Genomic DNA, 18,942 nt, shown 5'->3' with positions numbered 1-18,942 from the left:
TTTGCCCTCAGACATAAGCGCTCCAAGACTTCGAGAAAGAGCTCATCCATTAAATGAAATTCTAACCAGCCTCTACCTTCATTAACTTTACGGTTTTCATGAGAAAAAAAAAATGGCTTGAAAAAAAGGTCTTGGATTTAATACCACCAAAGACAATTTCTTAATAGATCCCGTAGCCAGCCAACAAACTTCAGCAAAATTTCCCCACTCTCTGCTTCTCAGGATTAGGACCCTGAGGCTTTGAAACTCTGAATCATTAAGGAGTCAGTTATGTTCAAGAGGTGGGACACCCTGAGGTAGGAAATTTAGCCTCATCTATGTTGGAACAGTTTTTTACAACGAGGGCTATTAGTGATTTAATATACTGATATCACTCATTTAGCTCACAGAATATTGAGCTACCTGGGGCACCTCCCACATTCTGGTTGTTTTTCACTTTAAATAAGGCAGCAGAGTGTCCAGGGAACGTGTATCAAAGGATCTGAATGCTTCAATGATAAAGGTGAATTTCATACTTGGTGATGCTCTAGGCGTCACTTTGCCTTGTCTCCCTTCAGTGACCTTTGCAGGCCGGAAATTAAAAAAAAAAAAAAATCAAGCAGTTCATGTCAAGCGCAAGAAATACTCATAAGCCTTTTCCTAAATTCACTGAAACAAAGGAAATCAATTCTCGTATCCAGCACCTAGTAATTAAGGAACCACTCCTCATTAGTAATAAAGAGAATATGGAGTAAGGAGAGGTCTCAGTCAGGACTCCTGCCGAGCCCAGAGAACCAGCTTGGTTGGGGGAAGAGACCAGTGAGTCAGTCAGCTTTGGCACACACCGAAGGTCATCGATTCAGAGGACATTCTGTGAATCAACACCAAATTGTGTTCGGACTTTCCAGGTTCTGCGAAAGACACAACAATAAGATGAGATACCTCAGGAAAAAGCTACCATAAAGAACTCACAGCAAAAGGCCTCTAAACAGGCACAAGGAAGGGACTTCATCTCAAAGGCCAACTATGATGGATGGAGCCTGCATGGAATGCTGATTTGAGAAGGGTCTGAAGACAATACATTTCATATATTAAAAAAAAAAAAAAAAATGAGAAGGGTCTGAAACTACCATCCCAGTGGCCAGAAGAAGGTGTGGGAAGAAGACAGATGACAGCAAATGTGCCAGACGTTTGTCACCCCTGGCCCAAACCATCACGAAAATCACTTTTGCAGAACTTACGCTGTCTAGGCAACACCCGTCTTAGGTAAAACGGAGAGGGAGGTGAAATTTGTTTTTAGGACACCGAGCTTCCCTCTACCTTTCCCCTTTTCCCAGTCTCCGGCACCAAATAACCTTCTGTCCTCTATTACTTTAGCCTCTCCATTTCTCCAGGGGGCTATCGAAAAACTGTGTCAAGTCTCAAGGGTTGTCGCCCCAAAGCAGCAGCCATGAGATCTCCGGCGGCCCAGTTCAGGTCTCAGAAGGTTGGCTCAGAAGCCACACACTGGTGCACCTGCAGGTGGGAGAAGGGACACCCAGCAGAAGAGGAGGGGATGACAACCAGAGGCCATCTTTCTTCCTTCAAGACAGAAGCTTGGACAAAAGGCAGAAGAACGTAGACGTGGCTGTCCTCCTTTCATGACGGGTAGCACAGAGTCTGGTCCAAAGGCAAGACTCATGCTGTTCGCTGAAAACTAGATCCAACCCTAGCAGAATGAGCTCCTCAGAGGAGAGCACCTTCTCCGTTCTCGCTGCACATGCTCACTTTATTCAGGAAACCTGTCCAAGGGCACCTGTCCTACTCCATTCTCAACCAGAAGAGTTTGGAGCTTACCCTTACAAACCTGGACCTACTTCTCTGCCAATATAACTAGGATATTTCATAAACGATAGATACATGCAAGAATCAATAGCTGCCTCTGGCCCTGCACGACAGCAAGGTCTACCCAGGGATGGACCTTTCTACATAAGTCCCCAGCTGATAAAAATAAAAAGGCCAGTCCCCCCACCCTTACTATGAAGGCAGCTGATGTTATCAAACCTTCCTATAGCTAAGTCAGCCCTCCCCAAGAGATTCTCTGTTACCGCTGAGCTGGTTCCAGTCTATCCAGTCAGGACACAGTACTGCTACTGGGCCAACCAACCCAGCTCTGCCTCTATGAGCCTGTCTACACCTTCATCTCTACACCCACCAGGGAGAGAATGGCACATTCGTGGCACAGGTGGATTGCAAGGTCTTTAGGTATAAATTGTGGCTCAGTCCTTTGGGGCTGAAAAACTCAGCAAGCTCCTTAGCCCTCTGTGTCTCAAACTGTAATAGGAGAATTTCTCCCACCTTGTTGGTATTCGATTACATCTGCTAGAATGAGAGCACCGCAGACAGGGGCCGCCAGGCTGCTCAATACACAAAGTAGCCCAGGCATCATACGGTGCCCCCTAGAGTGATGTGTTGTTAATTGCATGTGGTGGCCCTGCTGCTGGGACCGGGGTTTTGTCTGTCCTAGCCTTTGGTCTGCCCTAAGTGCCTAGGGTAGTGCCTGACTTAAGTAGAAACTCAATAAATACATGCTGGGTGAGTGAATTAGACCTTCGTCAGGACTTCAGTCGATAACTTCCATACTGCCTTTGGATTAAACACTTAAGAAATAGTAACAGTGATTATTGTTATTGATGATGTGGTTAAGTCTAATAGGAAAAACTTTTCCTTGAGCCTGGCTTTTATAAATTCATGGGGCGCTGGATTTGAATGTCGAGTGATACCCTCCTGACGAAAGTAACTTTTCTCACATCCTACCACCCAGGGGCTTTGCCCTTCTCTCTTGCTTGGCCTGGCCTGGCTTCTTTCTGCCCGCAGCCCAACTTTGACCCCATTCTGCCCCCAAGGCCGCTGCAGGACAACAGGACTGCCATCCAGCTACCACGGGGGGCGGCTGTCTCATCTTTGTGTGACAGTCGTGACTTTCTCTTCTCTGCCTCTTCTTGGCTCCTTCACTTGGCACTGGGGCTGCTATTCAGTAGCTCAGTCCTACTCAAAGGCCACAGCTCCTTCTTGGAAATGGCACAGACTTGAAAACAAGGGACCCAAACACCTCTGCCAACAGGGACATTGCATAATGACAGCACCATGTTCCAGGTGAAGAGAACCTGGTTGCAGAGGGGAGACAGGATCTCTTCACCACACTTGGGGAGGCTGTGTGAGTGTTTAAGCCACCTCTCATTCTAAGGGACAGATTTGTTTTTGAAAATCAGACCACCCTGGCTCCAGCCTGAATGTTCTTCTCTTTCCTCATCATCACCGCACCCATAGGGACAATCTCCTTTAGGGGGACAATAGGTGGCTGTCAACTTTATATAATATAAACAATGTCAGGAAGGAACCCACCCAAGAAATATGACCTCCCCAAATGCCTGGGATTCCACTATTAGTGATTCACTCTTTTGGTTCAGTACCACCCACTCTCTGGCTGTCCTGAGAAATACACATTCTCCTGGGAGGTATTATGCATTAAGTTCCTAACACCTGGAGTGAATAACTTCACCAGACATTTTATTTTCTCCTGATAGGAGAGATACATGGGTGCTTGGCCCACAGGGCTCAGGTGGGTCTCAGAGAGCCAGAGAGCAGGGGAGGCTTTGCAGTCAAACTTCCTAAGTGTCACCAGGTTTCTAAGAGCTAGGCTTGACTGTCCCCTCCAATGGTAGCTGGCCCTGGAGCTGTTGATTTCCACGAGTTAATCACCTAAGGATTCAAAGAGACAATATACATAAAGGGCCAACTCCGTATGCCATGTGTCATCAATGACAAATGTGAGTCTGCTCTACTCCTCCCATGAATAGAGAGACATTTGTCTTGGGGGAGAGTGCTGCTTCATACCTGCTCCTCATCTTCTGGGAAAGACAAGCCAAAGAAATCAGGTATCTCCTCTACTCCCTGTTATAGCGTGGGGACTCCTCTGCCCAACAGCCCACTTGGTCCATGGTTTCTTTACCACTGCTGTGGGAGAGAAAGAAAGAGAGGGTCAGCCCATGTTTGAGCAACTGCTGGGGGGAGGGGTGTCCTGGTTTCTTGGCTGTGAGAGTTTGAGGAGCCTCTTGCTTGGGGTTGATTCTGCTCTGCTCCCCAGCTCTGCAAATTCTCTTCTGTGGACCAGGCTGTACTATGGGCCTCGAGAAGTTGACCTCTATGGACTCCATTCCCAGCCTCCTTTACCCTCTGCCTTCTAGTGATGCTCAGCTGGTGGGAGATGTCAGGAGGAGATTGGGAGGCAAGAGAAGAGAGGGATGAGCAATTAATTGCCCTCACTCCCTTACTACTGGGCCAGGACTGTCTCGATAGCTGTGTCCCCTGAGCCATGATCATGGATCCCAAGAGACAGCCCATCTCCCGTGGCTCCAGTGTTCACTGGGTTCATCTGCCGAGGGCTAGGAAAGACTTCTCACTCTTGCTGGTCCCTGGGGACACTGCCATCTCTTACTGACCATCACCCCTTTGCTTCCCATCCACCAGGTTTGTTGAACAGACCAAATGGGATTCTACATTTGGTTTTATCACCAATGCTTGCTGAGGATCTTCTGATTCTCTGCTACGTGCCTAAAATGCATTTTCTCATTTAATCCTCACACCAGAGATGTAGAAATGTCATGTAGCTTGCTCAAGATCACACAGTTGTATTTGAAACGTGCCCAGGAGTGCCATTAAGTATTATTTAAAGTCAATTTTGGGGGGTGCTGAGGTGGCTCATAGGCTAAGCGACCAAATCTTGATTTCGGCCCAGGTCATGATCTTACAGTTCCTGAGTTTGAGCCCCATATGGGGCTCTTGCTAACAGTGCAGAGCCTGCTTGGTATTCTCTCTCTCTCTCTCTCTCTCTCTCTCTCTCTCTCTACCTCTCCTCTGCTTGTACTATATCTCTAAAATAAATAAACAAACAAACATTTTTAAAAAATAAATAAAGTCAACACTCAGACTCTGTCCAGAAGCTCAGGACTTGGGAGTCAAGTATTCCATTTCAGCCTCATTCTGCTCACCACAGTCTAGTTGGATAGATATTTCTGAATTTATCTTCTAAAAGCAGGCTCAGTTCAAAGAGACATTTATGACCTTACTGGATGCAGTTGGGGAAGGCTGCCCTAGAGGCCAAAATAAGTCAGGCCCTTGGCAAAGATGTGATGTGGAGACTCTGCCTAAAGCCCCCTTCTCCTCGTCCTTGGGGTCCCTTGCTTACTCCCTTCCAGCCCCCTGCTCTCCATCTTCAAGCCCCTCTTGCTGATCTATGGAATCCACTGACATCAGTCTACTTTTCTCATGCCTCAGTGCATGCCTCCTGTCCATTTCCCACACCCTGCTCCCTGCTCACTGAGCGTGTTCCAGTGCAATCCAAGATGACAAGTTGCCTTAACTTATTTAAGTATGCATATCTTTAAGGGAGTACACAAAAAGTAATGTCAATGGTGGAAGTTTTAAGTGCCAGTTTAGGCCAGTGAGAGAGATATTTATGGAGAAGGAAATCTTTTTGCTGATTCCTCAAGGATGCCATACAGATATCTAGATTATAGCTCCTTTAATATGTAAGGCAGGCACATCTGTATTTGAGGAGCCCTGGGATCTTTGTCTTCAGAGGCTTTCACAGAGGGAAAGGGAGACTCACAGCAGGATCAATCCACTTAGAACCCAAGTGCTCCCTTTTTTCCATGACTGAAAATAAGTATTCACCAAGTATTTTATGTACTCTCCTAATTTTCTAGCCTGCGTCCCAGCTTAGTTTGCAGCAATAGGGTTAGCTCTGGCCATAGACTGTGGACAGAAGTGACATGTGCCACTCCTGAGCTGAAGCAGCTAATAGCTGATGTGCCCCCTCTACCTTTCCCTTCCCCTGCCTTAATGTCTTGAAAGTCATTTGTTCTAGATGGTGCACCTTTGAGGAAGGTCAACCAGCCTGCAACAGATATTTGGTGAGTAAGAAATCCATGTTTATTGTTTTAGATCACTGAAATTTTAGGGTTGTTTATTACGGCAGCATAACAGAGCCTATCCTGACTAATACATCATGTAAGATGAAATCTGAACAAGTGTTCATGCTGAATAGGACTGTTGGCACTAATTTCCCATTCCCTGTAACTCGAGAGCTAGAAAGGAAAAACCAACATTTCCCAGACACTTTGAAGGTATGGTTCTAGAAATAAATTAGTTTCCCCAAATAATGCCCTTGTGTGAAGCAGCATTATAGTAGAAACATGAATGCTTAGAGCCATTTCGGCCACTGGACTCCTCATTCCAGAGTTTAGTCACGAGCTTCATGGGTGCCAGAGGCACTTGTGGTGAAAGCAGCCAGGGCAGCAGTTTCCTAATCTCTGGATCACAACTACAACGGGATCACTTTGAAATAGTGCTCCCCAGTGGAACTCTCTAGATTTCCACTTCTCCAGCTCTTACAACAGTTCTATAAGCTTGTAATTCCCTGGACTGAATTCCTTTCTTCTTGAAATACACGGAGTGGTGGCTATTTCCTTCACTGAACTCTGGATCTATGTTGCTTTAAAAAGTTTGAAAGCCTTTGAAAATAGATAGCATAGCAACAAAGACGATGTAGAGCACTCCAAAGACTCAAAACTGAGAGATGGCAGATTCTCTGAAACCTCAGAAGTTTGGAGGAAAAAAATGTGGTAGAAAGAATTGCCACACAACCATGAATTCATTTTTAAAATGTAGCATCAATGATTTAATGCAAATCTTTCCCATTACAATTGAAGATGAAAAGGAGGCCCAGTGAATCTAAGTCCCTTCTCCAAGGTGGCACAGGCAGTAAAGGCAGAGCTGTAGTTCAAACTGAGGTCTCCTGAATGTGGATTCTACTAACCATTTTGTAGACTCCATCAAGAAGCCTAACAACAAGCTGCTGGGACTGTCTCATCTGCATATTCCCCCAACTGTCCCAGAGGCACCCCCAATGTTCTACACACCCCACCTACACATACCCCCACCCAATGGCTGGCTTCCTATGAAGGAAGCAAGTGCAAGCCTTTGTAGACAGCTAGTGAGCATGCAGAGAAAGCCAGCCCAACTCTGCAGGATTGGGAGAAAGTTGAGATTAAGCACTGCCCTAGGGTAAGCAAATGGGAATCTGTCAGTGGTGGCCTGGCTTTGCAGGATTGAGAGAAGGCATGCAATTTTAAGAATCCCCCTACCACCAGGAGGGTGCAAGAAGTGTAAAGCAGGTCAGTCCGTAGAAAAGATCTGAGAAAGGCAAAGAATCCCTAGCAGGGTTGAGACAGAAGGTATTTCTCTCCCAAAGCCAGTCGGTAAAGACTGGAGGAGGTGACTGCTTCTTCAAATGTGAAGATGGTATATGTAAGATTTCAAGGAACATGAAAAACCAAGGCAATATAACACTACTAAAGGGACACAATAATTTTCCAGTAACTAACCACAAAGAAATGGAGATCCATGAATTGTTCAATAAATAATCCAAAGTTGTTATTTTAAGAAAGCTCAGTGAGCTACAAGAAAACACAGGACAATTCAATTGAAATCAAGAAAACAATACACAAGTAAAACAAAAACTTTAACAGAGAGATACAAATCATAAAAGAGAACCAAGCAGGAATTCTGAATCTGAAAAATACAATGAATGAAATGAAAAATGCAATGGAAAGCATCACCAGCAGACTTGATCAAGCAAAAGAAAGAATCTGTGCAAAGACAGGTCATTTTCAATTATCCATTTAGAGGAGAACAAATACAAAAGAATGAAAAAAAGTGAAGAAAGCCTATGTGAATTAATGGGATGCCATCAAGCAAAACAACCCATGCATTATTGGAGTCTCAGATGGAAAAGAAAGAAAAAGGTGGTAACCTTATTTAAAGAAATAATGGCTAAGAAATTTCCAAATCTGAGGAGAAATTTAGATATCCAAGTTCATGGTGCTCATAGGTCCCCCAAAAAATCCAACCCAAAAAGATCTTCTCCAGGACACATTTTAATGTAACCATCTAAAATCAAAGAGTCTTTTTAAAGCAGAAAGAGAGGGAAAAAAACTCGTCACAAACAAAGGAACTCCCATAAAATTATCAGTGGACTCCTTTTTATTTACTTATTTAAATCCAAGTTAGTTAACATATAGTGTAGCAATGGTTTCAGGAGTAGAATTTAGTGATTCATCACTTACATATAACACTCAGGGCTCATCCCAACAAGTGCCCTCCTTAATGCCCATCATCCATTTAGCCCATCCCCCCACCCAACTCCCTTCCAGCAACTCTCAGTTTGTTCTCTGTATTTAAGAGTCTCTGTATTTAAAGGGTTTGCCTCCCTCTGTGTTTTTATTTTATTTTTCCTTCCCTTCCCCTATGTCCATCTGTTTTGTTTCTTAAATTCCACATATGAGTGAAATCTGTGGGCTTCTGAGCAGAAATCTTGCAGGTCAGAAGAGAACAGGATGATGTATTTAAAATGCTGAAGGAAAAAAAAAAACTTCCAACCAAAAACACATTACCTGGCAAAGTTGTCCTCCAGAAATGAAGGAGAGATAAAGACTCTCCCAAACAAACAAAGCTGAGGTGGTTCATTGCTGGACCTGCCTTACAAGAAATGCTGCATGTTCTTCAGGCTGACATGAAAGGATGCCAATTAGTAACATGAAAACATAGGAAAGTATAAAGCACATCAGTAAAGGTAAGTGTATAGCCAATTCAGAATACTCTAATACTGTAATCTGGTGATGTGTATATCACTTAACTCTAGTATAAAGGTTAAATGACAAAAACATTAAAAATAACTATTGCTACAATAATTGTGAATGGATAGACAATATAAAAATATGTAAATCGTGATATCAAAAATAAAATGTGAGGGGGAGAGTAAAAGGGTATACTTTTTGTATGCAATCGAAGTTATCAGCCTAAAATAGACCACTATAACTAAAAGACATTTTATGTAAGCCTTCTGATAATCACAAAGCAAAATCTATGAAATACATAAAAGATAAAGAGAAGGGAATCAAAGCACACCACCACTAAAAGCCATCAATTAACAAAGGAAGACACAAAAGAGAAAGAAAGGAAAAAAGGAACCACAAAACAGTCAGAAAAAAGTCAGATGGAATTAGTAAATCCTTGTCTATCAATAATTACTTTCAATCTACATGGATTAAATTCTCAAATGAAAAGGCATAGAGAGGCTGAATATATATATATATATATATATATATATATATATATATATACAAGACCCAACTACATGCTGCCTAGAAAAGATTTACTTTAGTTTTAAAAGCATATATAGGTGCAAAGTGAAAGGTTGAGAAAAAAATATTCTATGAAAAATGGAAACCAAAAGAGAGCAGAGTAGCTATAATTATATTAGACAAACAGATTTTAAGTCAGAAACTGTAACAAGAGACAAAGAAGGTTAGTTTATAATGCTAAAGGGATCAATTCATCAAGAGGATATAACAACTATAAACATATATGCACCCAACATCAGATCACCTGTGTAAGCAAATACTAACAGATTTGAAAAATAGAATAATAGTAGGGGACTTCAATACTTCACTTTCAACAATGGATACATCATCTACGCAGAAAATCAATAAGGAAACGTTGGACTTGAACTATATTTTAGAACCAAATGGACTTATCAGACATACACAAAAATTTTTATCCAAAAGCAGCAGAATATGAATTCTGCTCAGGCACACATGGAACATTCTCCAGGACAGATTATATGTTAGGTCACAAACAGGTCTTAACAAATTTAAGGACATTAAAATCATACAGGTATCTTTCCTGGCCACAATGATATGAAACTAGAAATTAACAATAGGAGGGAAATTAGAAAATTCCCAAATATGTGGAAATTAAACAACACACTCCTTGGGGCGCCTGGGTGGCGCAGTGGGTTAAGCGTCCGACTTCAGCCAGGTCACGATCTCGCGGTCTGTGAGTTCGAGCCCCGCGTCGGGCTCTGGGCTGATGGCTCAGAGCCTGGAGCCTGTTTCCGATTCTGTGTCTCCCTCTCTCTCTGCCCCTCCCCTGTTCATGTTCTGCCTCTCTCTCTGTCCCAAAAATGAATAAACTTTGAAAAAAAAAAATTTAAAAAAAAAAAAAAAAACAAAAAAAAACACACTCCTGAACAAAGAATGGGTCACAAAAGAAACGAAAAGGGAAATCAAAAAAATATCCTGAAGCAAATGGAAATTGAAAGACAGCATACCAAACCTTACAGGATACAGCAAAACCAGTTTTAATAGGGAAATTTATAGCAATAAATGCCTACATTAAGAAAAAAGATTGATCTCAAATAAACAACCTAACTTTATACCTCAAGGAGATAGAAAAAGAGCAAACTAAGTCAACAAAAGGAAGGAAATTAAAAAAAAAAAAAAAGCAGAGGAGAAATCAATGAAATAGACAAGAAATACGCTAGAAAATATCAACAAAACTAAGAACTGGTGTTATAAAAAGATAAACAAAATTGACAAACCTTTAGCTAGACTAAATAATAAAAAAGAGTGAAGACTCTAATAAATGAAATCAGAAACGAAGGAGGAAATGTAACAAGAGATACCATATAAATACAAAGAATCATAAAAGACTACTATGAACAATTATAGGCCAACAAGTTGCATAACTTAAAAGAAGTCCAAGAATTCCTAGAAACATACAACCTACCAAAACTGAATCACAAAGAAATAAAAAATCTAAACAGACCAATAGTGAGTAAGGATATTGACTCAGTAATCAAAAACCTTCCAACAAACAGAAGCCCAGGACTGGATTTAGTGGTGAATTCTACCAAACATTTAAAGAAGAATTAATACCAATCCTTCTCAACCCCTTCTCAAAAGCTGAAGAGGAAGGAACACTTTCAAATTCACTTTTTGAGGTCAGCATCACCCTGATACCAAAGCCAGGCAACAATACTACAAGAATAAAAAATTATAGTCCAATATCCCCAGTGAATATAGATGCAAAAATCCTCAACAAAACACTAACAAACAGAATTCAACAACACATTAAAAGGATCATATATCGTGATCAAGTTGGATTCACCCCTGGGATACAAGGATGATTCAACATCTGCAAATCAATAAATGTAATACACCACATTCACAGAATGAAGAATAAAAATCATATTATCGTCTCAATAGAAGTTGAAAGGCATTTAACAAAATTCAACATTCTTTCATGACAAGAATTCTCAAGAAATTAGGTATAGAAGGAAGGTACTTCAGTATAATAAAGGCCACATATGAAAGCCCAACAGCTAACATCATACTCAACAGTGAAAAGCTGAAAGTTTTTCCTCTAAGATCAGGAACAAGATAAGAATGTCTACTTTTGCCACTTCTATTCAGTGTAGTACTAGAAATCCTAGGCAGAGCAAGTAAGCAAGAATAACAAAACAAAACAAAAGCTATCCAATCAGAAAGGAAGCAGTAAAATTGTCTCTGCTTGCAGATGGCATGATCCTACATATAGAAAACCCTAAAGATTCCACCCAAACACTGTTGGAACTAACAAATAATTTCAGTGAAGTTGCAGGATACAAAATTAATATACAAAAATCAGTTGCATTTCTATACACTGACAACAAAGCATCAGAAAGAGAAATTAGGAAAACAATCCCATTTATAATAGCATCAAAAACAATAAAATACTTAAGAATAAATTTAAGCAAGGAGCTGAAAGATCTGTATGCTGAAAACTGTAAAACACTGACGAAAGAAACTGAGAAATATATAAATATTCATGAATTGGAAGAATTAATTGTTGAAATGTCCATACCACCCAAAGCAATCTACAGATTCAATGTAATCCCTAACAAAATTCCATTGATGTTTTTCATGGAAATAGAATAAACAATTATAAAATTTGTATATATATATATATATATATATATATATAGGAACATTATTTCAGCCATGAGAAAGAAGGAAATTCTGCCATTTGCAACAACATGGATGAACCTAGAAGACATGCTAAGTAAAATTAGCCAGAGAAAAAAACAGTATGATCTCACTTATATATGGAATCTTAACCAAAAAAAAAGGGGGGGGGGCGCACCCGGGTGGCTCAGTTGGTTAAGTGTTTGACTTCGGCTCAGGTCATGATCTCACCGTTCGTGAGTTCAAGCCCCACATCAGGTTCTGTGCTAACAGCTTGGAGCCTGGAGCCTGCTTTGGATTCTGTGTCTCCCTCTCTCTCTCTCTCTCTGCCCCTTCCCCACTCTCACTCTCTCTCTCAAAAAATAAAAATTAAAAAAAAATTTTTTTTAAGTCAAACTTAGAGAAATGGAGCAGAATGATAGTTTTCAGGGGCTGAGATATTAAGGAGGCGGGAAGAAGCTGGGCAAAGGGTATAAGCCTTCAGTTACGAGACGAATAGTCTCTGGGGATCTAATGTACAACACGGTGACCATAGTTAATAATATTGTGTTGTGTATTTAAAATTTGCTAAGAAAAAAATAATAAAATAATGCTAAGAGAGTAGAACTTAAGCGTTCTCTCTCTCTCTACACACACACAGGCACACACACACATAAAGAAAAGAAAAAGAAAAAGAAAAAGAAAAAGAAAAAAAAAAAAAAAAAAAAAGAAAAAGAAAAAGAAAGGCAACTCTGTGAAGTGATGGATGTGTTAGTTAACAGAATTGGGGTAACCACTGCACAAAATAGAAGTTATGTCAAATCATCACGTTTTACGTTCTAAATATATACAATTTTATTTGTCAATTATACCTCCATAATGCTGGGGGAAAATGATAAATTGAGGCCCCCCTCCCTGAGACTTTGACCAATGTTCCTTCTGTCATACAATGCCAGCTTTGATTCTTGGTAGAGAGGGTTCACCTTCCTGAACCACTGGGGATCCACTGAGTATTACAAAGGACTATGTGTGGAACAGGCTGTTTGGAGCAGGGGACTATCTGCCACATGCTCACAGCATTTAAGATTGTGAAAGACATGCTTGAAATGAAATCTAATGATCGGTATTCAGTTTTATGGCATGGTTTATAAAAATATACCGTCCTCATAAAGAGCAGCCATTGCCAACCTAAAGCCTGTTAAGTGCCTACAGATTTTATTTCAGAGCTAACGACTTGAGTTCCTCACATGTCTCCACTAATGATGCCTCGCATGACCTTGAGCCTCTAGCTTAAACATCTTGTGCCTCATTTTCTCTGTCTGTAAAGGGAGATAATGACACTAGCTGCTGGATCATGTTGGCAACATGCTTAGAAATCCCCAGATCAAAGGTGATCTGTCTGGACCAAACAAGATGATGATGGTGCTTGCCATCATTAGTGTTGTTATTATTATTGTCGTTATTTGGGGCGGCCATCTTGCAGCCCAGGAAGTAGACATGACTCCCGTGGCTGATTCAGCACCAAAGCAGAATAAGGAAGCGTTTCAGCACTGCAGAAGCTATTGATATAGAGACCACCCATTTCATCGACATGACACGATGGCACATTCCTAGGCTGCCATGTGGAGTGAGGTATTCTCCTCTCTCAGTGTAGGACCATCCCTAGAGTGCCTCCAAATGGTAAATATTTGTCTTTGGAGGAAGGAGGCCAGGGAAGAAGATCCCATCATTTCTTTGGCTATACGGTTTCTATCATCACACAGCCAACTGAAAAGTCCTGGGATCATAGCCAGGAGGCTTTAGATTTGAGTCTCAGCTCCACCAACTAGAATCTTATGGCCTTGAACATAAGCCATAATTTCTCAAGATCATCATTTCCTGATTGTAAACTAGAATGTTTCACTAAAGTGATTGGCTGGTCTCCTAGTTTTGATTTTTACAGTTACCCCAAAACAAATCACAAGGGATTCTACCCAGGGAAAGTCTTGCCTGGCGTATTTCTCCATAGTTTAATGACAGTATGTTACTGCTCTTCAAAAAGACTGCTGGCCCCTCGCCCACACTTGAGCAGTAATGTTCTAAGTCTGGGACAAGGAAATGTACTGAACTTGTTTTGAAATTTAGCAGCAAACGGGGAACTCAAAATAGAAAGCCAGTTCTATGTACCGGTAAACACTTACGGTTGTTTTCAAAGTACGCTCACGCAGGACCATTAGCTGCCTTTATGGGGCCCGTGTAAGGTGCCCCATCTGGGTGGCTGAATTTGAGAAGAAATCTTCTCTGATACATGCTGTTCTATGGACACATGGCTTATAAGCAGACTACACTTTGTAAAAGGACAAAGGCAATGCTATCCCCAGGTAGGTACAGCCCTGTGCCAGAGGCTGAGTCTTGATGAGTGGTACACGAGCTGGATTTCAGCTCCCATGGAGCACTTTGGCCAACACTGGCATTCCATACATGGCAGCCTTGTATCTGTTGAGTCCCAAGGGTTCCATAGAGGCCCTTTATGAACCTCAGATGACTGAGAGGAAGCATCCTCCCTCCCCCAGATCTGATTTTTATTTGCTTAGATGATATTGGCCACCTATGAATGTTTTTGTTTGAACAAAATGCGATTTTAAAAAACCTCAATAATCACTGTGCACATAGGTAACACAGAAATAAATAAAAGGAGATTTTGCTTGGGAATATGCAAAGGCTTGAATCTAGAAAACATATTTTCTTAGACCATGGTAGTTTAGAGAAGTAAACTTGGTAAGGATTTTCAGTCAATGTGAACTCAAGACTACAAAAATTCCTCTCCCCGCCCCCCCCCCCCACCTGCCCCTTTCTCAAACAGTGTACTTTCTGCCTGGGATCCCTATTCTGCCCAATGTAGCATAAGTAATCTAGTTATTTGCAGGTAAACAAAGTCAAAAAGAGTGCTTTTTAATCACCATTTGGGCTCAATGTACATGTATGTGTATATACAGGTGTTGTGGGTGCGTGTTATGGGGATGTGACCCTGCATCTAGGCTGAGAAAGAAGTTACTGCACTGTCTGCATCTGTCTTGGTCCCATTCTGACCTCTGGCTTCAAATGTAACTCATCTGATCCTTACTTGTGTCTCATGCTGACAAATTATTTGAGAGGCAACCATGTTCTCCTCAGATGCCTGCAAGCATGACCCACCCTTCAACTTCTGCCATGGGGTCCACAACATTCAGGCAAGGAGCTCTTGTAGGCCTCTGAGCTTCATTTCTCATTTCCTCTCTCTTCCCTCCCCTCCTGCTTTCTCCCCTTCCCCTCCCCTCCTCCTTATATTTCCTCTCCTCTTTCCTCTTCTTCTGTACCCCAACTTGATGCCACTGGGACACTCAGATATCTGACCATCAGCACTCTAAGGCTCTGGGAAAATTGGAAGGCTGTCCCTACACTGTCCCCTCACCAGAGACGCCATACCACCATTTCCTCTCTATGGTAGCCTTTCCATGATGAATAGAGAACTGACCTGAAACTTGATGCCTCCCCAGATAACACCCTGGGAAGCCTGAAACAGGTTCTCTTGACTTCAAGGCAGATTTTATCATGCCCCTCCCTGGCCAAGATTCATTTTGTGGGGCGGAGGGATACATGAGATAGGGCCACTCCCACTCCTATCTCACCATCTTACTTCATCTCTACTTTTCTTCTCCCCTAAGGACCAGAGGTCAGCGGTGAGGGAAGGAAATGGCTGATCACATCTACTTCCGGAATCTTCCATCTGAACCCTCAGCAGTTGAACTTAAAACTGCTTGCCATCTCAGTTTGGAAGTCCCACCATGCCACGAATGGTAAAAGAGCCTCAGGATGCAAGCAAGTGGAATATGGAAGGTGTTATAGGGGCATTGATTTGTCACATATCATCCTGCCACAAGCTAGCACTAGTGGACAGAGAGAAGCAGAGGGGAGACTGAAGGGGTAATCCCTGTTAGTGAATGAGAAAACTCGAGGGGAATGAGAACCAAGCAATGGTCCTACAACTAGAAGCAAGATGGAAAGGATAAGTAAAGAAAGATATGCATCAAAAGCTCTTTTTAAAAAATGTGTGTCCCCTACAGCCCAGCAATTCCATTTCTAGGGGGTTAGTTTAAGATAACCAGACAAGTACCCAATGATTATCTACAAAGATGTTCCATGCAGAATTGTTTACAGTGGACAAAAATTGGAAACAATAGGGATCAGATATGTAAATAACTGTGCTCTTGCAATGGAACCTTATGTAACCATCAAAAAAGGATGATCTAAGCCACATTTATTTGAGTAAAAAGATATCAGGATATCTGGCTAAGTGAAAAAGCAGGTGACTAAGCAAAAAATGCAGTGTGATCACATTTTTATTACATGTGTGTGTGTGTGTATGTATATATGTGTATTATATATATATATATATAACTAGTATATATATAATACATATATATAACCTATATATATATAACCAGTATATATATATTAATTATATATGTACTATATATATTATATATATAGTACATAATATATATATATGATTATATATATATATATATATATATATATAGTACACTATATATATATATATGATTATATTGGGGCACCTGGCTGCTTCAGTCGGAAGAATATGCAACACTTGATCTTGGGGTCATGAGTTCAAGTCCCATATTGGGTGCAGAGATTATTAACATAATAAACTTTTTTTTTTAATTATGAAAAAGTTTTTGTTTGTGTTCAGAAGACAAGCTGTAGGGTTCGGAGAAAACAGAGGAAAACCACTCACACACAAGAGAACTACCAATTCTCAAAACGTATTGACAAGACCAGTGTTCCCACTCAAGGGGACAGCTCTCCTGTGGCCCCGTGCTTCTCAAAGGGAAGGGTTCTACACTGCAAACAACAGAGCCCCCTGTGGCCAGTTTCAGCAGAAAGACAGTTTAATAAAGGATGTTGGGACTTGCTCTCTGGGAACAAGGAGTAGATAATAGTTCTTTCTCTTCCTTCCACCAAGTACAACTAAAAACCATAGACATTATGTATAAAAAAAATCATCAGAAAATTCTAAAAGGTGGGGAGAGGAAGGCAGATGGGTGAGGGACTTCGGACCCAAGGAGTGACATGGAGGTGAGTTTTCTGGGTTTTCTCTTTGTCTCATATATCCCAGACTGGGAGCTGAAGAAACGTGTGGCCCAGAAATGCAAATGATCCCAAACATGAAAAAGCCCCAACAAAAGCCTCCTCTCTCTAGCCAGAAAAGGGTATGAAGACAGAAAACTCTCAGACAGTAACCACATCATGGGGAAAAAGTGCCTCTCCTTACCCAAGCCAGCAAAGACAGAGTGAAGAATCTAGACTCCTCCCTTGTGGAATGTCATGAGGCTCCCCAACCATCTTGCCAGTGTGGTGTCAGAGAAAGCCAAGTCAGGAGCTGGAAACTAACCCCCCCCCCCCCACTAAATGGGAACAACACCTATGCCCCCATGATGTCAGTGGAGCCCTCATGGGGAGTCTGGACTTCCACCCCTACCTAGAACTATGGAGGTGCTCTGTTCCCTCCCCTCTGGTGTTAGAGAAGGCTTAGGGAAGAGTCAGGACTTTCATCACCACCCAGAGGCAATGAGGCCACCTCTCTTTACTGTAATGTCCAGTGGAAGACAGGTGTGAGCAGTAACAAGGCACTCCTACCCCTCCCAGTCAGAGTGATGTCAGTGAAGGCCTAACAGAGAACCAAAACTCCCACCTCTGGCCTAGAATGAGGAATCCCTCCCCATAACAGAGGCCAAGTGAGGAGTATGCATTTCTTTTTTCTTTTTTTAATTTAAAAAAAAATTTTTTTTTTTTGGTGGGCGTCTGGTTGGCTCAGTCGGTAAGCGTCCGACTTCAGCTCAGGTCATGATGTTGCTGTTCCTGAGTTCGAGCCCCGCATCGGGCTCTGCGCTGACAGCTCAGAGCCTGGAACCAGCTTCAGATTCTGTGTCTCCCTCTCTCTCTCTGCTTCTCCCCCGCTCACACTCTGTCTCTCTCTCAAAAATAAATAAACATAAATTTTTTTTTAATTTTTAAAATGTTTTTATTGATTTTTTGAGAGAGAGACAGAGCATGAGCAGGGGAGGGTCAGAGAGAGAGGGAGACAGAGAATCCAAAGCAGGCTCCAGGCTCTGAGCTGTCAGCATAGAGCCCGACGTAGGGCTTGAACCTACGAACCGTGAGATCATGACCTGAAGTGAAGTCGGACGCTTAACCAACTGAGCCACCCAGGCACCCCCTTCTTTTTAAATTTTTTTAACGTTTATTTATTTTTGAGAGAGAAAGAGACAGAGCACAAGCAGGGGAGGGCAGAGAGAGAGGGAGGCACAGAATCCGAAGCAGGATCCAGATTCTGAGCTGTCAGCATGGAGCCCAACACAGGGCTTGAACTCACTAACCGCAAGATCATGACCTGAGCCTAAGTCGTATGCTTAACTGACTAAGCCACCCAGGTGTCCCTGAGGAGTCTGTATTTCTAACCTCACCTGGCAGTCACAGGGCAGCACCGACTCCTTCCCCTGCCCAGAGCAATGTCAAAAAAAAGTCAGCTGAAGCAGAAAATGTAAACAAGATTCAGAGTATCAGACATAATAACAAAAATGTCCAGTCTCAATAGAAAATAACTGTTCACACCAAGAACCAAGAAAAATTCAACTTGAATGTAACAGAGACAATCTATAGAGACCAATCTCAAAATGACAGAAACGTTATCATCATCCAATAAGGATTTTCAAGCAGGTATCGCACGAATGCTTCAACGTGCAATTATGGACATGCTTGAAATAATTGAAAAAAAAATAGAAAGCTTCATCAAAGAAATAGAACATTTGGTGAGTAGAAGATATAAAAGACAACCAAATGGAATTTTAGGACTGAAAAATACAATAACTGAAATAAAAAAACTCACGGGGTGGGCTCAACAGTAGAATGGAGGGAGGAAAGAAAAAAATCAATGAACTTGAAAGTAGATTGATAGAAATAACCCAGTGTGACCAATGGAGAGAAAACAGGCTGGAATGGAAAACTCAACAGAGCCTCGGGGGCCTGTGGAACAACATCTAACATTCACATCGTCAGA

At 41.8% G+C, this 18,942-nt stretch overlaps 1 long non-coding RNA gene across 2 annotated transcripts in view; it reads right to left on the bottom strand.

Annotated features, from left to right (window-relative positions):
* Positions 1–803: 803 nt before the first annotated feature.
* LOC122483695 overlaps positions 804–18,942 on the bottom strand; it is a 35,275-nt gene continuing 17,136 nt past the window's right edge. For both annotated transcript variants that reach the window (XR_006297447.1, XR_006297448.1), the window contains 2 exons: positions 3,856–3,975; positions 804–890 (listed from right to left, as the gene is read on the bottom strand). This is a non-coding gene — a long non-coding RNA (uncharacterized LOC122483695). The remainder of the gene's footprint in view (positions 891–3,855; positions 3,976–18,942) is intronic.

Source organism: Prionailurus bengalensis, chromosome D1, assembly GCF_016509475.1.
Source record: "Prionailurus bengalensis isolate Pbe53 chromosome D1, Fcat_Pben_1.1_paternal_pri, whole genome shotgun sequence".
Taxonomy (NCBI): domain Eukaryota; kingdom Metazoa; phylum Chordata; class Mammalia; order Carnivora; family Felidae; genus Prionailurus; species Prionailurus bengalensis.
Note: the sequence above shows the minus strand (reverse complement) of the source record. Positions and strands in the feature narration are given on the sequence as shown.